Below are 18566 nucleotides of genomic sequence, written 5' to 3'. Positions count from 1 at the left end.
CCCCCAATGCCCCCTCCTCCAGCCACACCCACCTGCCTCCAGCCACCACCCAGTTAATCCCATCAGGGTTCATTCACTGGTTGGGTTAAGGCTCTCACCACCCAGTCATGTCTCCTCTGGACCTTCCTGCACCATCTCACACGTGAGCTTCTGGGGACACCTCACATCCAAACCATAATAGAGACAGTATCTAATTTGTGAGCCCCATTTTGCAGATGGAAAGACATAAATGGTGAGCTTGACCAAATTAAAAGATGTCTGTTAATGACAGCCTCAGATTTCTTGAGCAGGAGACTAAGCCTCCCATTGCATAAGATGGATGAACTTTACGTGCACTGTAGAGAATTAAACTCACTTCCACGCAAAAATGACCATTTCCAGATCTTTCTCTGAGAGTCCGTGTACAGCAAGACGAGGACAGAGAGAAACACAGTAAGGAGAGTGACTCGAGTCCTTGTCGTTTGCCCTCTAGACTGCAGAATTTTTGAAGGAAAAAAATCCAAGGCTCCCTTTCCTTCATCCCTGCAGGGCTTGGCAAGTGAGAGCACAGAGCAGTCAATGCAGGCCAAATAAAGAGAAACAAATGAGCCCCCGTGGCTCGTCCTCTTTGCCTGGTAAATTGATAGGAGCTCAGTACTTTACTTTCCACACCACGTCCATCTGACAGGCAGGACTGACCTTCTGCATTGGCAGACGCTGGAGGTGTCTGACGGGACTTTGGGAGCTGTGCGAATCGCCTGGCCTCGTGCATTTACGAAATATTAGATCTCAGTTTTAAATATCATATGTTTTCCACCCCTCTAATTGTACCTAGGGATGCCAGGAAAGTACATATCAAGCCACAGATTTTCTGGGGGGTGGGTATGGGCAGAGGGAGGGGTACGCAGGCTACTGTCCTTGGTCCTGAACCACCCTGCACACAATGTCTTTGCTTAACGTGACCCTTGGACTCAGTCTGAGCTCTCCTGCTGCTGCTGCTGTGTGTGTGTGTGTGTGTGTGTGTGTGTGTGTGTGTGTGTGGTGGGGGGGTCTGTATTTTGCTTTTCAAGACTGAAGGGAGAAAGGGTGGGTTATAGGTTACCTCAGAGAAAATAGAGCTGAGCTTTGTATAGCACTATGTACATTATTGCATGTGCTTTGGGTAGTTTTCTCATTTTTTTCTGATAATTATCTGCCCTCTCCTTCCCAGGATTTGCTTACGACATCCAGATATGGTGAATCCATTTGCTCCGAGTTGACAAATGAACTGGAGGTCCCAGGTTTCCTGATTCATCGCCTGTTGTCCCCATTACCACCACCGTGTCTGACTGACTCACTAGTATCTGCAAATGTCATTCCTCAGTCTGGAGACTGAGATGTTCCACCCCCTCCCCCATCAGAAGCCTATTAATTATCTGTGGCCACACAATCAATCACCCTGAAACTAAGGGACTTAAAGTAATCAGTCCGTATGATCTCATGGTTCCTGTGGCTCAGGAACTTAGAGGCAGCTCAGCACAGGCATGTGAGCTCAGGGTGTCTCGTGAGTTACTGTCAGGTGTGGGCCAGCACTGCGGTCAACTAGGGGTGATGAGGGACTGGAGAGTCCCCTCTAAGGCAGCTTACTCATATGGCTGGGAAGGCTCAGTTTCTCTCTACAAGTACACACTGGGAAATCCATGAGAGTGAGGTACAAGTGACCTCCATCATGAGCAGAGTCACATACTGCACCCAATTTTTTTTTTTTTTTGGTACCAGGGATTGAACTCAGGTACACTTAACCACTGAGTCACTGTTTTGTATTTCATTTAGAGACAGAGTCTCACTGAGTTGCTTAGGGCCTCGCTTTTGCTGAGGCTGGCTTTGAACTTGCAATCCTCCTGACTCAGCCTCCCGAGCCACTGGGATGACTGGCATGAGCCACCGCACCCGGCACATACTGACACTTCTATTTGTCCAACAGGTCAACCTGACTCAAGGGCATGAATCCAGAGACATAGGTCACAGGGGCCATCTTGGCGGCTGGGGACTACAGCCTCTGCTGAGCACCCTTGGCAGAGCCTGTCCTTGTATGATAACTAATATTTTCTTGTGCATTCTTTGGGACAGGTGTATTATCACCATTTTCCATGCAGGTCCCTGATTTTGTTCACATGTTAGGAAGCACCTTATCCAGAGGTCAACAAGCAGTGACCTGTGGCCTGTTTTTTTGCACAGGCTGTGGGCTAAAAATATTTTCTATATTTTCTTAAGTTGTCAATATTAAAATAAGAATGGAGACACAGATCATATACTTCACACAAAGCCTAAAACATATGCCATGTTTTACAAAAGGATTACATCCTTTTACAAAAGGATTCTGCTGACCCCTGGTCCATGTCATGAATGGTAATCCCAATCTAAACTTTCCCTTAAGGATTTAAAAACAGGCAGGTGTCCCAGTTTTGGCATGTAGGATATGAGAGAAAGCCTACTGGGTATTGAAGGGTTTCTGGAAAGGATTTTTCCTCTCTCATCACACACACAAAGAAATGGAAGCATGGAAGGAGATCCCTTTATGCCTTGCGTCTATCCTGCCCTGGTGATCGGTGAGAATGGAGCTATAGCAGCTATTTTGCAACCATGAGGGGAAAGCCAAAACTATTCTGGGAAAACTCACCCAAATATCTTATCTTTTTGGTTCGCTCAATTAAGTAATCCTCTTTAACAGTTTACTTCCAGATTTTGGATATATGAGAAAGTTAAAAGGATCTTTAAGATAATCTTTGAGTATTTTGTAACTTGCAGCTGAAAAGTTTATTTTCTCAAGTATTTGGTCACCGTGATGACAAGCTTACACAGTTACCCACTTCCTTTCCCCTAAAATATAACAAAATGTTCCCAGATATTTCCAAAGGCCCCCCCTGGGGAGGAAAATACCGCACCCCCATGGAGAACCACTGATCTACATTCTACCAAAACAACTTGTATACAATCTTCTGATTCAATGTGGGGTTCAATCAAACTTTGAACCCTAAAGTAAAATGGCCTTGGGGACAATGGGTATGTGCAGAGGGTGACATGGAATATGTTTTAGTCAGCTTTTTTATTATTGTGACCAAAAGACCTGGCAAGAGCAAAGTAGAGAAGAAAAAGTTTATTTGGGCTCATGGTTCCTGAGGTTCAGTTCATGGTCAGCTGACTCCATAGCTCTGGGCCCAGGGTGAGGCAGAACATCATGGTGGAAGGGTGAGGGGGTGGGACAGCTCAGGACACACAACCAGGCAGTAGAGAGAGCTCTGCCCACCAGGGACAAAATATAATCCCTAAAGGCACGCCCCCCTCCAGCCACAACCTACCTGCCTACAGTTACCACCCAGTCGATCCACATAAGTGGATTAATCCACCGTTTGGATCCCATTTCTCATAATCTATCATCACACCACCGAATATGTCATCTCACGCAGGAGCTTCTTGGGGGACATCTCCCATCCAAGCCATAACAGGATCATAAAGACAGACAAGGAGGGGGAAGGTGGGCATTATCAAAACCTCAGGTCTTTCGAGCTGACTGGGCCCAGAAATGACCACTCCCTCTCCTCTCGGGCCCTTTTTGATGTGCTTTTTACAGAGCGTAATGACAAAGGTTTCTTGGTCTGCATCTTAGACATAACAGTCCTGGGAACCACAGCGGGCCCCACAACAAAGATGAAAGGGGAGAAAGAGGATCTCACTAATCATCTCCAGAGCTGGAGCCCAGTGGGGGAAGGTCGTGATAAAGGACGGGGCGGGAAGAGATTAGAGGACCGCACATGAAAGGGGTTGAAAAACATCACCCAGTCACGGAAAAAAAGAAAATGCACCCCTGTTTCAGAGGGAGTCCCCACAACGTGCCCTTCCCTTTCGAAATGACATCAGAAGACTTTATATTAGACTGTTTTCTGTCAAATGTTGGCCCCCGACAGATTGTGGCATATGGAATGTGGTTTGTCTTTTAATTCACTGGGGTTTTCTCACTCAGCTTCACCAAATGGTGGCTGTAATTATGGCAGTAAATGTCTCTCAAATGACAGATCTCTCTCTCTCTCTTTTTTTTTTCCTCCTTAAAAGAGTGAACATTTTAACAAGGATGTGACGGATAACAGAAAGAAACACACACTCCAAGGGCTTCTTAGACGGCAAGCCATTTCACGACTCAGAAAGGAGACACACTTCCTAGAAAGAGCAGGTGAAAGGTGAAAGGTCAGAGTTCCAGTGCAGGCTGACCTCTTGCTAGCTAGTGAAGCAAGAACCTTTGTCTTGCTGGGCTCTGGAGGCTGAGGCAGGAGGATCGTGAGTTCAAAGCCAGCCTCAGCAACTTAGGGAGGCCCTAAGCAACTCAGTGAGACCCTGTCTCTAAATAAAATACAAAATAGGGCTGGGGATGGGGCTCAGTGGTTAAGTGCCCCTGAGTTCAATCCCTGATACCAAAAAAAAAAAAAAAAGAACCTCTATCTCCTGGAGCCTTAGTTTTCTGAGTTGTGAATTGGGGTTATTTCATGAGAATGAAACAAGTACATCTCCAAGAAAGAGTGCTCATAATTTCAACTCCGTGTGCAAGGAGTATAGTTACCCTCACCTCCACAACCCACGTCCCTCCATGAAAGGGGAACAGCCTTACACAAGACATGGGCTACACATTCAGCCCATTAAGTGGTGTTTAGATTGGATCAGTGTAAATCTGATCCTCAGTCTCCTGCTTCAGCTTCCTCCAGGTGCCCTATGATCCCAGCCTCAAGATGCAGACCTCTATGATCCAGCTCTTCCCATGCACTAGCCTCCATCCCTATTGTCTTCTATGTCACACCAAGACTCCAGTCGCCCCAAAGTACATGCAGTCTCCTGGTATGACTGTCCCCTCCTGAATGGATGTTGGAATTTTAAGAGATAACTATGTCACAAGGACAGTGCCTTTGTGAATGGATTAAGACCATTATCACATAACAGGCTCCTGATGAAGGGAAGAGCTCAGCCTGCACTTAACTCAAGAGGATTTGCTCCTTTACCACGTGGCTCTCTCCACCCTGTGATGACACAGCCAAAACCCCTCACCAGATCAGATACCATGTGCTTGGACTTCCTGCCCTCCAGAACTGTAGGAAGCAAATCTTTATTCTCTTTTCTTTCTTTTTTTTTTTTTTTTTTTTTTTTTGTGGCTACCAGGGATTGAACCCAGGGGCACTCAACCACTGAGCCCCATCCCCAGCCCTATTTTGTATTTTATTTAGAGACAGGTCTCACTGAGTTGCTTAGCACCTTGATTTAACTGAGGCTGGTTTTGAACTCCCAGTCCTCCTGCCTCAGCCTCCAAGACCACTGGAATTACAGGTGTGCACCACCGCGCCCAGCTCTGTTCTTTAAAAATTATCTAGTCTCAGGTATTCTGTTATAGTTACATAAAATGGAAGAAGACACTGCATGTCCTACTTTCTCTCACTTCCAGATCTTAAAATTTGGCCACCTTTGGTAAAGAATGTTTGTTCTCCCTCTTGCCCGACTCTTGGCTTCACTAAATCCCACTTTTTCTCCAAGTTCCAACTTAGAAGTCACTCTGCTATGGGCTGAGTTGTGTCCCCTGCCAAATTCATGAGTCAAATTCCTAAACTCTAGTAGCTTGAAATTTTACTGTTTGGAGAGACAGAGCTTTTTAAGAGGTAGACAAGGTAAAAATAATTCATATGGGTAGCCCCCTAATCCCATGAGATTGGTGTCCTTATAGGAAGTACACACACACACACACACACATACGCACACACACACATATGCACACACACACACACACACACACGGAAGGCCACATGAAGATGCAGGGAGAAGATAGTCTTCTACAAGCTAAGCAGAGACTTCAGAAGAAATCAATTCTACCCACACTCTCATGTTGGACTTCTAGGTTCCAGAATTATCAGAAAATAAATTTCTGTTGTTGAAGTTCCACAGTCTATGGCTCTTCATCATGGCAGCCTAGCAAACTAATACACCCCAGAAACCTTCCTTCCATGATGTCCCCAAGACTAGACATGGCCTTTTCATGACATCCTTTATTTTTCTTTTCAAAAAACTTACTACATGGAATTCATTCTCTCTCTCTTTCTCTCTCTCTCTTACATCTGGCTCTATCTTTGTGTGTGAGTATGTGGAGGGTGGACAATTGCAGGCCCTGAAGTCAGGGATTGTATATCTGAACACCTGGAATATAAGAGGCAAGTGGTGTATTTTCCACAGGTGGACAGATGTCAACCTAGTCCATTTTTTGTTGCTGTAATAAAATACCCAAGACTGGGTAATGTATAAAGAAATAAGTCTATTTGGGCTCACAGTTCTGAAGGATGAGATGTTCAAGGGCAAGGCACCAGGGAGGGCTTCATCTTGCTTCAATCCACAGCAGAAAGTAGAGGGGCAAGTGGGCGCATGCAGAAGAGGCAAGGCACAAGGTGTGGACTTGCTTTAGAACAAGCAGCCCTCAACAAGAATAGACGGACTCCTTCAAGAAAGCGCTATTGCTCTTAATGACTGAATCACCTCTTCTAGGATCCACCACCTCTCAACAGCACAACGGAGGCAATTGAATCTCAACGCAAGTTTTGGCAGAGAAAAACCTCATGCAAACTTGGATATGAATGAAAAAATATTAAGTCAGTTACCAGATAATCTAGGTAAATAGAACCCCCCTCATTAAGGAAAGGACTCAGATTTGGAGTAGCATTTTCCTAGCTTTCTAAATTCATTGGTATCTACTAGAAGTATCTAGATCCATGTAGCTCAGAAATTCCAAACATTCCCCATAGCCTAAAGCCATTAGTAGCCAAGTGTGATTTTTCTGGTGGGTTTTCCATCATTTGTATTGTTTCTGTGGCCACCACTTCTGTACCACTTTTCCCATAGAAGTCAGATCCATGATGTGGAGAGGGGGAAACAGAAGAAAAAAAAATAGAGTACATGCTTTATACATTTAGCAATCGGCCCACAATCAGGAGAAGTTCAAATATCGAAACTTGAGCATTCCTCTTGTAGCTCATATCCATTTAGCCTGATTCCACAGGAAAGCAGGTGGTCACCATATCCCCTACACCCATTCCACTGATGATGGATCATTGACAGAGCAAAGTGGACAGCCGGGCACAATGGTGAGCGCTTGTAACCCCAGCAACTCAGGAGGCTGAGGCAGGAGGATGGCGAGTTCAAAGCCAGCCTCTGCAACTTAGCGAGGCCCTAAGCAACTCAGCGAGACTCTGTCTCTCAATAAAATAGAAAAACAGGGCTGGGGATGGGGCTCAGTGGTTAAGCGCCCCTGGGTTCAATCCCTGGTACCATAAATAAATAAATAAATAGCATGGACAGGGTTTAAAGGAGCAAGAGCAAGATCCCAGAAGTTCTTTTTAAGTAAGTGGGATCTCAATCTATCCTCGATGGGATCACCCAATAATACCCAGACTGGATCGGTGTGTCTGCTATTTGGATAACAAACCATGGAAAGCTACAGCAGGCCAGAGGGACCAATTAGGGAGGGAGGAAAATGAAGAGCTCCCAAACACCTTCAGTTCTGTCAACCTCGTCAGCTAAGTGTTCCCTTTAATTACTATTGATTTTCATAATAGTGTGTGAACCCAACACGTCAATTCAAATTTTGCTGCAGATTACTATGCACGTAGACTCACTCGATTTGCAGTATGGGAGGGGAGCAAAAGCCAGTTGTACTGGGACTGAATGCATCCCTCACACATTCATGGCTGATCTGGAACACTGTTTTTTGCTGGAGCAGAACTTTTTATTTTAACAGAAGGGATCAGTCATCCTGACAACGTTGGGGTTCCAAGCATTTGTTTTGAAGCTGTATTTTTACCTACTGAGTCTTTGGAACAATGGAGAAATGGAAGACAGAACTGAATTGACAAATCAAGTCAATAAAACTACGGTACAGGTTTCATTGTAGATATTTTATAGTATTCATAAGACTTGGGTGCAGTTGAGAGATTTAAGACCAAGTCCCATTCCATGCCACTTGTTAACTTTCTGAAGCCTTCGTTTCCTCATTTACTCATAGGAGACTTCAGGAAAGGTACCTGCCCAGCAGCTCGGGAGGCTGAGGCAGGAGGATCGCCAAGTTGGAGGCCAGCCTCAGCAACTTGTCTCAAAAAATAGAAAGGGCTGGAGATGTGGCTCAGTGGTTAAGTGCCCCTGGGTTCAATCCCTGGCAGAAAAGAAAAGAAAAAGAAAGAAAGCTGCCTCACCTTACCTTTTGTGGTTGCTATGGGAACCACAGGAGAGTGGCTGGGTTTGTTTAGGGTTTAAAGAACATTAAGAAATCTCAGCATCCTGTTTACGGAGAGGTATCGTTAACTCACAAACGCTGAACTGCCCTTCAGTCTCTTCCAGTAAGTGCCTGGCACTCGGATCTCCCAAGGTTCACCAATCCTGGCTGATAAAATAAAAAAAAAATCAAACACCAATTACCATAGGTGGGAAATCAGATGGATGTGGTGGAGTTTTACCTGAATATTAATTATGAATTAGGAGATTGCATTCCGGGGCTGTGGCAGGGCATGCTTTATTGGTTCATCAATAAGGAGCTCATGCTAATGGACTGAAGTAAAATACCCTCTGAGGAATCAGCTCTGGCTTTCCCGCCCGAGACCATAAACTCAAAATAATTTACATGGCACAAAATCTATTTTCTTCCAGTCTGTAAAACTAATGAGAAATACCAGACTTGTGGGGAAAACGAGGATTGAAAAGGTCGTGGATGCTTTTTTCTTCATTAGGGTCAAAGCTACTTATAATTTTCAGGCTTAGAATTCCCTAGGAGGAAAAATATATATATATAAAAAGACTGGTTTGACATAGGTCTATGCATAGGGTCCCATTGTTTGCCAGTCTGGGTGAAAGGTTCACGCCCAAATCCTACTGACTCTTACCATTTGTGCTTACTGAAGTGAAATACCTGAGACAGGCTAACTTTATTAAGAAAAGAGGTTTATTTAGCTCACAGTTCTAGAAGCTCAAGGGCATGGTGCAGCACCGGTGGGACTCTGGGGAGGACCTCTTGGTGGGTGGCAGAATGTGGGCAGGTGGAAATGATCAATTTTTTTTTTTTTTTTAAGGTACCTGCCATTGAACCCAGGGGCTCTTTACCACTGAGCCACACCTCCCTAGCCGTTTTTTTTGTTTTTTTGTTTTTTACAGAAAGGATCTTACTAAATTGCTTAGGGCCTCACTAAGTTGCTGAGGCTGGCTTTGAACTCGAAATCCTCCTGCCTCAACCTCTCAAACCACTGGGGTCACAGGCATGTGCCATTGCAACTGGCAAGAAACAGGAATCCAGAGAGACTGCGCGGGGCCAGGCCTTCTGTAACAACCTCCTCAAGAGAACTAAGAGGTCCCATAAGAAACACCTCAATCCCTCCATAATTGACCTAGGGACCTCCCACTAGGCTCCGCCTCTTAAAGGTCCCACACCACCACCCACTGCTGCCAATCTGGAGAGGAAGCTACCAACACATGAATTTGTCCAAACTCCTAAAACAGGATGGAGCCTCCCCAAGTGGTACCTTCCAGCATCCTGGCTCTTGGAAGCCACTCATCAGCTACCTGAAGAGGTTCCCAGACTCTATTCCTCCCAAGGCCTCTGTGAGCAAGCGATAGCCTGGCCACTGCTGTGCTGACGTCACTCACATCCACCCTCCATGGGCCTGTATCCCACACTGTGGAACCAGGTCACTTGAGTCCCCAAGTCTTGCCAGGGCTTTCAGGAATTTTTACGGTTCTGACCTACCTCTTTTCTCTGAGACTCCAGAGCAGTTCCTTGGGATTGGAGGACAAGTCTCTCCATTGTCCTTTCTCACCCTCCTGCCCTCAGCCTCTTCTTAAACAGCTACATTCAATCTTTATTTTTCCTTCGAACAATTAAAAAAAAAAAGTGGGAAGTGGTGGTGCACGCTTGTAATCCCAGCAGCTCAGAAGGCTGAGGCAGGAGGATCGCGAGTTCAACCAGCCTCAGCAATATAGTAAGGCCCTAAGACAGGGAGACCCTGTCTCTAAATAAAATACAAAATCGGGCTGGGAATGAGGCTCAGTGGTTAAGTGCCCCTGAGTTCAATCCCCCATATCCCCACCAAAAATAAGCCACTTTATATAACAGTTTGGGAACTAATGCCTGTAGCCTATAATAAAAAAACAGGGATGATACCAGGTGTTGATGAGGTTGTAGAGAAATTGGAGCTTTTTTAAAATTTATTTCATTTTTTAAGATACACATGACAGTAGAATGGATTCTTCTGCAAATATAAAATATAAAATGATGCAACCATTTCAAACTACAGTCTGGCAGTTTCTTGAAATGTTACACATAGAGTTACAACAGGACCCAGCAGTTCCACTCCGAGGTATGTACTCAAGAGAATTTCATAAATATTCATAGCAGATTTATTCATAGGTACAATAAAGAATGAAAACAGCCCAATGTTCATCCATCGATGAATGGATAAATAAAATGGTGTATACCCATATCGTGGACTCCAAAAAGAAATGAAGTGCTGACACTTGCTATAACACAGATGTCTTAATCATATTATGGTAAATAAAAGAAGTTAGAAATAAAGACCACACATTATGCAGAAACAGTGGTGCCTGCCTATAATCCCAGAAACTTGGAGGCTGAGACAGGAGGATCACAAGTTCCAGGCCAGCCTGGGCAACTTAGTGAGCCCTGTCTCAAAAAAAAAAAAAAAAAGAAAAGAAAAAGAAAAGTGCTGGGGTCAGGTGCAGAGGTGTATGCCTATGATCCCAGCAGCTCGGGAGGCTACGGCAGGAGGACCACAAGTTTAAAGGGAGCCTCAGAACAGTAAGGTGCTAAGCAACTTGGTGAGACGCTGTCTCTAAGTAAAGTACAAAAAAGGGCTGGGGACGTGGCTCAGTGGTTGAGTGCCCCTGGGTTCAATCAGAAGGAAGGAAGGGAGGGAGGGAGGGAGAGTGCTGGGGATGTAGCTTGGGGGTAAACCACCCCTGGGGTACCTAGTACCAAAATAAATAAAAGGTCAGATTTATGATACCTGAATTATATGTCATTTTTTTTTAAAGAGAGAGTGAGAGACAGTGAGAGAAAGGGGGAGAGAGAGAGAATTTTTTTAATATTTATTTTTTAGTTCTCGGTGGACACAACATCTTTGTTGGTATGTGGTGCTGAGGATCGAACCCGGGCCGCACGCATGCCACGCATACCGCTTGAGCCACATCCCCAGCCCCATATGTCAATTTTTTGAACTTTGTTTTTGAGATAGGGTCTCACAGGTTTCCAGGCTGGCCTCAAATTTGCAATCCTCTTTCTCAGACCCCAGAGTATCTGGGGCTCCAGAAGTATGCCACTGCACTTGACTGAACCCAGGGGCACTCGACCACTGAGCCCCATCCCCAACCCTATTTTATATTTTATTTAGACACAGGGTCTCCCTGAGTTGCTTAGGGCCTTGCTAAGTTGCGGAGGCTGGCTTTGAACTCATGATCCTCCTGCCTCAGCCTCCCAAGTCGCTGGGGTTACAGGAGTGCCCAGTGCACCCTGCACCTGGCTTCAATTTTTAAAAAAACATTTTTTATTTTTAAGCGACAAATGGGGTAAAAGACTCTGACCTTCTGATTCCTCCATGCGAAATCAGACTTGGCCTCAGTGGATACATTCCTCTGCACTTACCAAGGACTGCAATAAAGTTGGAAGCTTCCAGAGGCTGCCCTGCCCCCCCAAACTTCCCCACCTACTTGCTGATGCCTGAAATTCCACTGTGGAGCCGCATTCTCTTCTAAATATTTTAACACTTTACTCTCACCCTCCACATTCATGGGGCCATCTCTGGGACCAATCCTGTTCCTAAGTGAAGGCAGTTTCAGCAAAATCCTTTCTCCTCTCGGTGAGTGTCAGAATATAGCGGTTTGGTGGAATGATGGCAAAAAAACGAACAATAAAAATCCTTCTGCATTTGACCTGAAATCAAGGGTTTTTACATTTTCCTTTTCTCCCATTTGGACAAGAGACATCCACATGGCACTTATTTGGAAATTCAATGGATCCAGTGCATCTGATTGTCTCTCATGTCAACTCAAGCATAAGGAGGAGCAAAGGGAGGATTCAGGGCTCTTCTTTTTTATTTTGGAGGGGGGGACCTGGGGTTGAACTCAGGGGCACACGACTGAGCCTCATCCCCAGCCCTGTTTAGAGACAAGTTCTCCCTGAGTTGCTCAGGGCCTCACTGAGTTGCAGAGGCTGGCTTTGAACTCGTGATCCTCCTGCCTCAGCCTCCTGAGCTGCTGAGATTATAGGTGCACCACCACGCCCGGCTCAGGACTCTTCTTCATAAACAAAACAGCTGGACCTTGGATGGCACTATTTTGAGTACTTTGGGCTAGTATGATAGAAGAGGAGACCCCAAGTGGCAATCCAAAATTCACCTTCCCACCCTGCACCCCGATGACATCCTCTTCCCTGTTGCTAATTCCCCCACATCTGTCACTCTGAAGTTGTCTTGCTCAAGTGCTTCCTGGAATGTAGAGTTGTTTGCTTTGTAGAACGAAGGTCCCACGAAGGCAGGATCCCATCTCCCTGGTTACTGCTGTACCTCTGGCATCCGGAACAGTGTCTGGCACATAGTAGGCACCCAGAGAATATTTCTGCAATAACTGAATGAATGGTCCCCCAGCACCTGGCACTGTGCCTATGTTGCAAACAGCATCTACCAGTGATCACATCTCAGCCTCAGTTTCCCCATCTGGGAATACCGTCCATGCCCTCCCCCTGCACCCCTGCTTCTGGGACCCTGCACAGGGGGTTAGGAACTCAGAGATTGGTTAATAAGTAAACGTTGGTGCCTAGCATGGGTGAGGCCCTGGGTTCGATCCCCAGCATTGCAAAATAATAACAACAATAATAATTATGACTATATTATAAAGTGTAGTGCTTAAAAGGAGAGACCATGGTGGTGTATGATCAAAGCAGAAGGAACCTTTATGCAGCTAAAGACGACAAAGAAACTAGCTACAGAGGGAGAGGAATGAGTAGAGGAGGGGAGGGCGAGAGGGAGAGAGAGAGAAAGAATCTGAGCAAGTGAACTTGCAGGTTGTTGAAGTTCATCATCTATCCCCTGGAGACCTGCCTGCACTTCAGACTTGGTCATCTCTTTAGTTCACATTAGCTTGGTTGGGTTTTTATTCCTTTTCTTTTTTTCTTTTTTTATTGGGCGGGGAGGCCCAGGGATTGAACCCAGGGGTGCTTAACCACTGAGCCACATCCCCAGTCCTTTTTATTTTTTATCTAGAGACAGAGTCTCTCTGAGTTGCTTAGGTCCTTGCCAAGTTGCTGAGGCTGGCCTTGAACTCTGGATCTTCCTGCCGCTGGGATTACAGGCATGTGCCGCCGCACCTGGTGGGTTTTGATTTTTTGCAATTAATTCCTAACTACAAAATGCTAGCAAGACAGTAGCCATTCTCAAAACCTCTGTCAACTTGGATGTGCATTTGTGTTCATTTTTTTGTTTAGTTACTCTAGAAATATTTACTGGGTGGGTCACTGGGCTAAAAGGTACAGGCACATCGGCCTGCAACCAAGTAGTCACCATCTCTGCCCTTGTGGAATTCTGGCAGAGGAGACAGCTGTCAATCAAATAAAGACAAGACGAGAAATATGAACTTAACTGTGCATCTTAACATCGCCTACTATGCACCAGAAATGCTGCTGGGCTGTCCAAAGACACTTAATCATACCTGACATTAAAGAGAACAGAGACAGCTCAGGACAGGAAACACTTTGCGGGTGTGGTGGCTCACGCCTGTCATTCCAGCAGCTCAGGAGGCTGAGGCAGGAGGATTGCCAGTTCAAAACCAGCCTCAGCAACAATGAGGTGCTAAACAACTCAGTGAGACCCTGTCTCTAAATAAAATACAAAATAGGGCTGGGGAGCGGGCTCAGTGATTAAGCACCTCTGGATTCAATCCCTGGTATCAAAAAAAAAAAAAGGCAAAAAAAAAAAATAGGAAACACTCATATTGCTCTTTTCCAAATAGTTGACAAATGCATCTTATCAGATTTGACCCTCAGCCAGATTTTTGACCCTCAGCCGGGTTCCTTGGGATGGGTCTTAGAACAAGCCCATTTGATAGGCAAGCTGGTAAGGCTGTGACTCACGAGGGTGAACACGGCTGGGTGGAGCTTAAAGGCTGTGCCCTGTCTCCAAAGCCCAGGGCTTTGCATTTCTTCCTCCTACAAAGTGTTGCTTCTTCCTGGAGACAGTAAATGTGGAAGAACCGTAATGCGCTGTACAATCCTGCAGAAACTGGTGGCAGGAGGCATCCAGGCGGGACTCGACCGTGCTATTTTTAGGACCAGCTCCTCCAAAACTATGCAAGCAGCAAAGGGAAGAGACATTCAATCAACTGTCTCTGCTGAAGCTGCTGCGATGTGGGTCTCAGTGGGTCTCTCTGCGGGGCTGTATCTCCTGGAGGCCCGCAGCCTCCTTGGGACAGAGCCAGATGACTGCGGGCCATGAAGCCTGCTCTCCCAGGCAGCCAGGCTGCGGTACCCGGGTTTCAGTTTCAGACACTGCAGCCGCAGATAGATGGTCTGATCCCTGAGCTCTGGGAGGCTTAGACAAGGCTTGACCAAACTCATCATGGCCCCCAATCACATTGGGGGACTCTGGTAAACTGTACTCTCCTGGGGAAATATCATTTTCCTCCCTATTTATCTCACATTACTGACAGAAAGGATAGAAATAACCTTCCTCAGAGCCATAAAAATGAATGTCAGAAAAACGCCCAGAGCTCCCTCAGCGCTTTGGAAGCGGTAACCTTGTCTTCAGATGATCTTTCCTCGGGAAGAGGAGATCAGGAACTCGCTGGGGTTTCCATTTGGCTTCACAAGAGCCAGCCCAGCGAGGAGCAAGGGGGAGGAGCTGCCAGGGACTCTGCAGCCCGAAATATCTCCCCAACCAGCACCAGAGACTCACATTCCTCGCTCAGAATGGCACCTTCCATGGGGCTATTTCTGGACTCTGCCTAGGTTCACGCCTGAAGCTCAACCCGGGTCAGTGTATTCTGTGACTGTGTTTTTCCAAGTGTGGTCTAGGGAACACCGATGTCCGAAGTACCTTTACAAGCCAGGTATGTTGGTGGTCAACTGTAATACCAGCAACTCAGGAGGCTGAGGCAGGAGGACCGCAAGTTTGAGGCCAGGCATGGTGATTTAGTGATACCTTGTCTCAAAATAAGAAATAAAAAGGGCTGGGGGTGGGGGTAGCTCAGTGATAAATGACCCTGGGTTTGATTTTCAATACCAAAAGGAAAAGAAGAGAAAAATAAGAAAAGGAAAGGAAAGGAAAGAAAGAAAGAAAGAAAGAAAGAAAGAAAGAAAGAAAGAAAGAAAGAAAGAAAGAAAGAAAGAAAGAAAGAAAGAAATCCATGCATAAATTTATAGCATTCTCTGGCCCAAAGAAGGACATGATAAATACGTGTGGAATGAATGGGTCAAGCCAGGTTCCTTAACTTCAGCAGGGCTCATTTACCTTGTCTGGAAAACAGGATACTGATAGGACTGGTTTTTTAGGGTTGTGTTAATGACATGACCATATAAGCACACAGCAAAGTGCAGATACATGGCACACTGCCCGCACACATATGTACACATTGAAACCCAAGGGAGATCCCAGAAAAAAAGACAATATGAACAGCAAATTCCCACCACCACCCACAGCAATTTAAAACTAGAGCCAAATGCAGTGGTGCACACCTGTAGTCCTAGCGGCTACGGAGGCTGAGGCAGGAGGATTTCGAGTTCAAAGCCAGCCTCAGCAACTTAGTGAGGCCCTAAGCAACTTAAGACCTGTCTCTAAATAAAAAATATAAAGGCCTGGGGATGTGGTTCAGTGGTTTAAGTGCTTCTTTCAATCTCCAGTACAGAAAAAAAAAAAAAAAAAAACCCAAAGCCCAAAAACTAGAGACAAAAAACTAGAGAGTCTATCAAATATTGTCCAAATAACTCCTGAATACTCCAGATAATTTTGTGAATGGATGGAGAGACGGAGATGTTCTCATTTTCTATCTTAATCCAGTCCCAAATTCATCCTGTTAATTGCTCCTCTTTCAGATACTGTTACTGCTGTTGACTGGTGACGAGTTCTTGCTTCCCCGATGTTGAAGAATAACACCAAAGAAGCACGCCGAGGCAAGGCCAGAGTAGAAATTAGAAATTTATTAAAGGACAGAAGAAAAGACTTCTCCCGGAGGAAGAAGGGGACCCAGAAGGTGGAATCCGTGGAAGTGTGGTTGTTTCCCCTTTTTATAGTTCTTTCAGTGATGGAATGTAAGTTGGAAGGCCTGAGGGGTGGGACACAGGTGGGCCAAAGAAGTAGTCTGAGCAGGAAGGACTTTTGAGATGGGCTTATCACTTCTCTGGAATGGGCTATCTCCAAATCTGTTGGGGGCTGTTCATTAACACTTCTTCCAGGTGGACTTTGGCCTAGGGCCTTTTCAGGACTTCATTAACATTCCATGAGTTGTCCTGTGTTTTCCCTGAGTCATTCCCAGCATGGCCTCCATTTTAGATTTCACTGGGTATTAGACCCGATTTACCTAACTACACTGGCTACCTAACTTTAAATCTGGCTTCAGTACCATATGATGGATTTGTTAAAGTTCACGCTTTGTTTTTCTAGCCGCTCAATAATTACTTTTTTTTTTAAACTGGGGCTGGGGGGGGTGGGATTGTGGCTCAGTGGTAGAGCGCTCACCTAGCATGCATGGGGCACTGGGTTTGATCCTTAGCACCACATAAATGTAAAATAAAGATATTGTGTCCACCTAAAACTAAAAAATAAATCTTAAAAAAAAATAAATGAGGGTTGAAAGTGCAGGGGCACTTTACCATGAGTTACATTCCCAGCCCTTTTTATTTTTTATTTCATGACAGGGTTTTCCTCCGTGTCCCAGGCAGGTCTTAAATTTGCAACCCTCCTGCTCTTAGCCTGCCAAGTTCCACCATGCCAGGCACCATAATTACCTTTTAATAGAACTACCTTTGTCCTACAGGTCCCCCTGATTTGCAAGCATGGAGACAAGCCCTTGACTCTGATCATCTGTGCCTCTGTGTTGACCTGTGACCTAGGAGCCTAAGAACCTTGCAATCCTCCTCTTTAGTCATTGGGAAGACATGGCTGTGTCTAGGTACCATCTGCCCTCATTTTTCTCCTCCCCAGCCTCACACTCCAGCACCTGATCCTGCACGGCTCCTTACCCTGCCCACCTCTCAGCTTCCTCAATAGAAAAACAGGGATCATAACAGTCACAGTGGAATTTTGACAAGCTCCGATGACCTCCAGTTTGCCAGGGACAATCTGCGTTCGTGCCTATTATTTTAGCAAAGGTATTATTCCATTTATAAATCTGACCCAGTCAAGATGACAAATTGCATAATTATTTTACCAAGAGCCTGAGTTTTGCAGGCAGGCCAAGTTTGATCTGAATGACAATTTGGTCCCTGGGTGACTTCTGCAGGTTCCTTAACCTCAATTTGTTTACCTGAAAAATGACAATAATAACAGCAGTGTTTTCCTCAAGGGGCATCGTGAGAATAAATGAGCAGAATGCAGGTAAGACAGCCTGAATGCTGGCTGCCATCACACTCATCTCCCGGGTTGGGGCTCTACCACTCAGGCCCCTTCCAATTTCAGGTGTGAGAAATACACCCCAAAGTATCATGCAGGGAAGAGAACGTGTTGGCACGTAAAGCAGAGCTGTCGAGGGGTTTTGCCAGCTTCAGATGCTGCAGGGGTGCTGGCCTTCAAAGAGCATCACGGGAACGTGCGCTTCCTCCCTCTTTCTCTTCCCTTTCCCCAATGTTGACAGCATTCACCAACAGGCTCTCTCTGCCTGGGGGCAAGGGGACGGAGGCTACAGACTGACACAGTCTCTGTGGCTTCTGATTTCACATAGAAAGAGGTCCTTTATGGCCCTGAGATCATGCCAGTCCTTGGAAAAGAACTTAGAGTGGCTCCAAAGGCTCCTGCAGTCTGATTCCCAGGTACAGGGAGATACGGCTCGCTGATTGGCCAGCCGGGGTCACGTGTCCACCAGGTGGCCAGAGGAAGCCGGCCCCCTTGATTGCACCAGAGTCCAAGAGGGAAAGGGATGGCATGCAGGGGGACCTGGGAAACTAACAGGTGACTGCTGTGTCTGACCTTAACAAACGCTTGCTGGACCTCTGATGCTCCTACGTTGATGTGTAGTCTCTGGGAGACACAGAATTGATGTGGATTCTATGAAGAGCCAAGAAGAAAATGAAGGATGATAAATGGAAACTTATCCAGAACCCAGGGGCGCTACCCACTAAGCCACATCCCAGTCCTTTCTATTTCATTTTGAGATAGGACCTCCTTGAGTTGCTTAGGGCCTCACTAAGTTGCTGGCTTTGAACTTGTGATCCTCCTGCCTCAGCCTCCTGAGCTACTGGAATGACAGGTGTGTGCCACACGCCCCCAATGAAAACTCCCCCCCACACACACACACCCTGTTTGCTGGAAACATAAGAGGTGTAGCACGTG

General features: G+C 45.9%; 1 long non-coding RNA gene across 2 annotated transcripts in view; it reads left to right on the top strand.

Annotated features, from left to right (window-relative positions):
- LOC110599118 (uncharacterized) overlaps positions 1 to 16693 on the top strand; it is an 82472-nt gene extending 65779 nt beyond the window's left edge. The window contains exon 5 of one of the 2 annotated variants that reach the window (XR_013434528.1): positions 16115 to 16693. This is a non-coding gene — a long non-coding RNA (uncharacterized LOC110599118). Of the gene's footprint in view, positions 1 to 1189; positions 4031 to 16114 lie in introns of those variants that run through there. The other variant, XR_013434523.1, reaches the window with a different exon arrangement.
- Positions 16694 to 18566: the final 1873 nt, after the last annotated feature.

The sequence above is a fragment of the Ictidomys tridecemlineatus genome, chromosome 2, assembly GCF_052094955.1.
Source record: "Ictidomys tridecemlineatus isolate mIctTri1 chromosome 2, mIctTri1.hap1, whole genome shotgun sequence".
NCBI lineage: Eukaryota > Metazoa > Chordata > Mammalia > Rodentia > Sciuridae > Ictidomys > Ictidomys tridecemlineatus.
The sequence above is the reverse complement of the archived record's forward strand: the minus strand, read 5'-3'. Positions and strand labels throughout refer to the sequence as shown.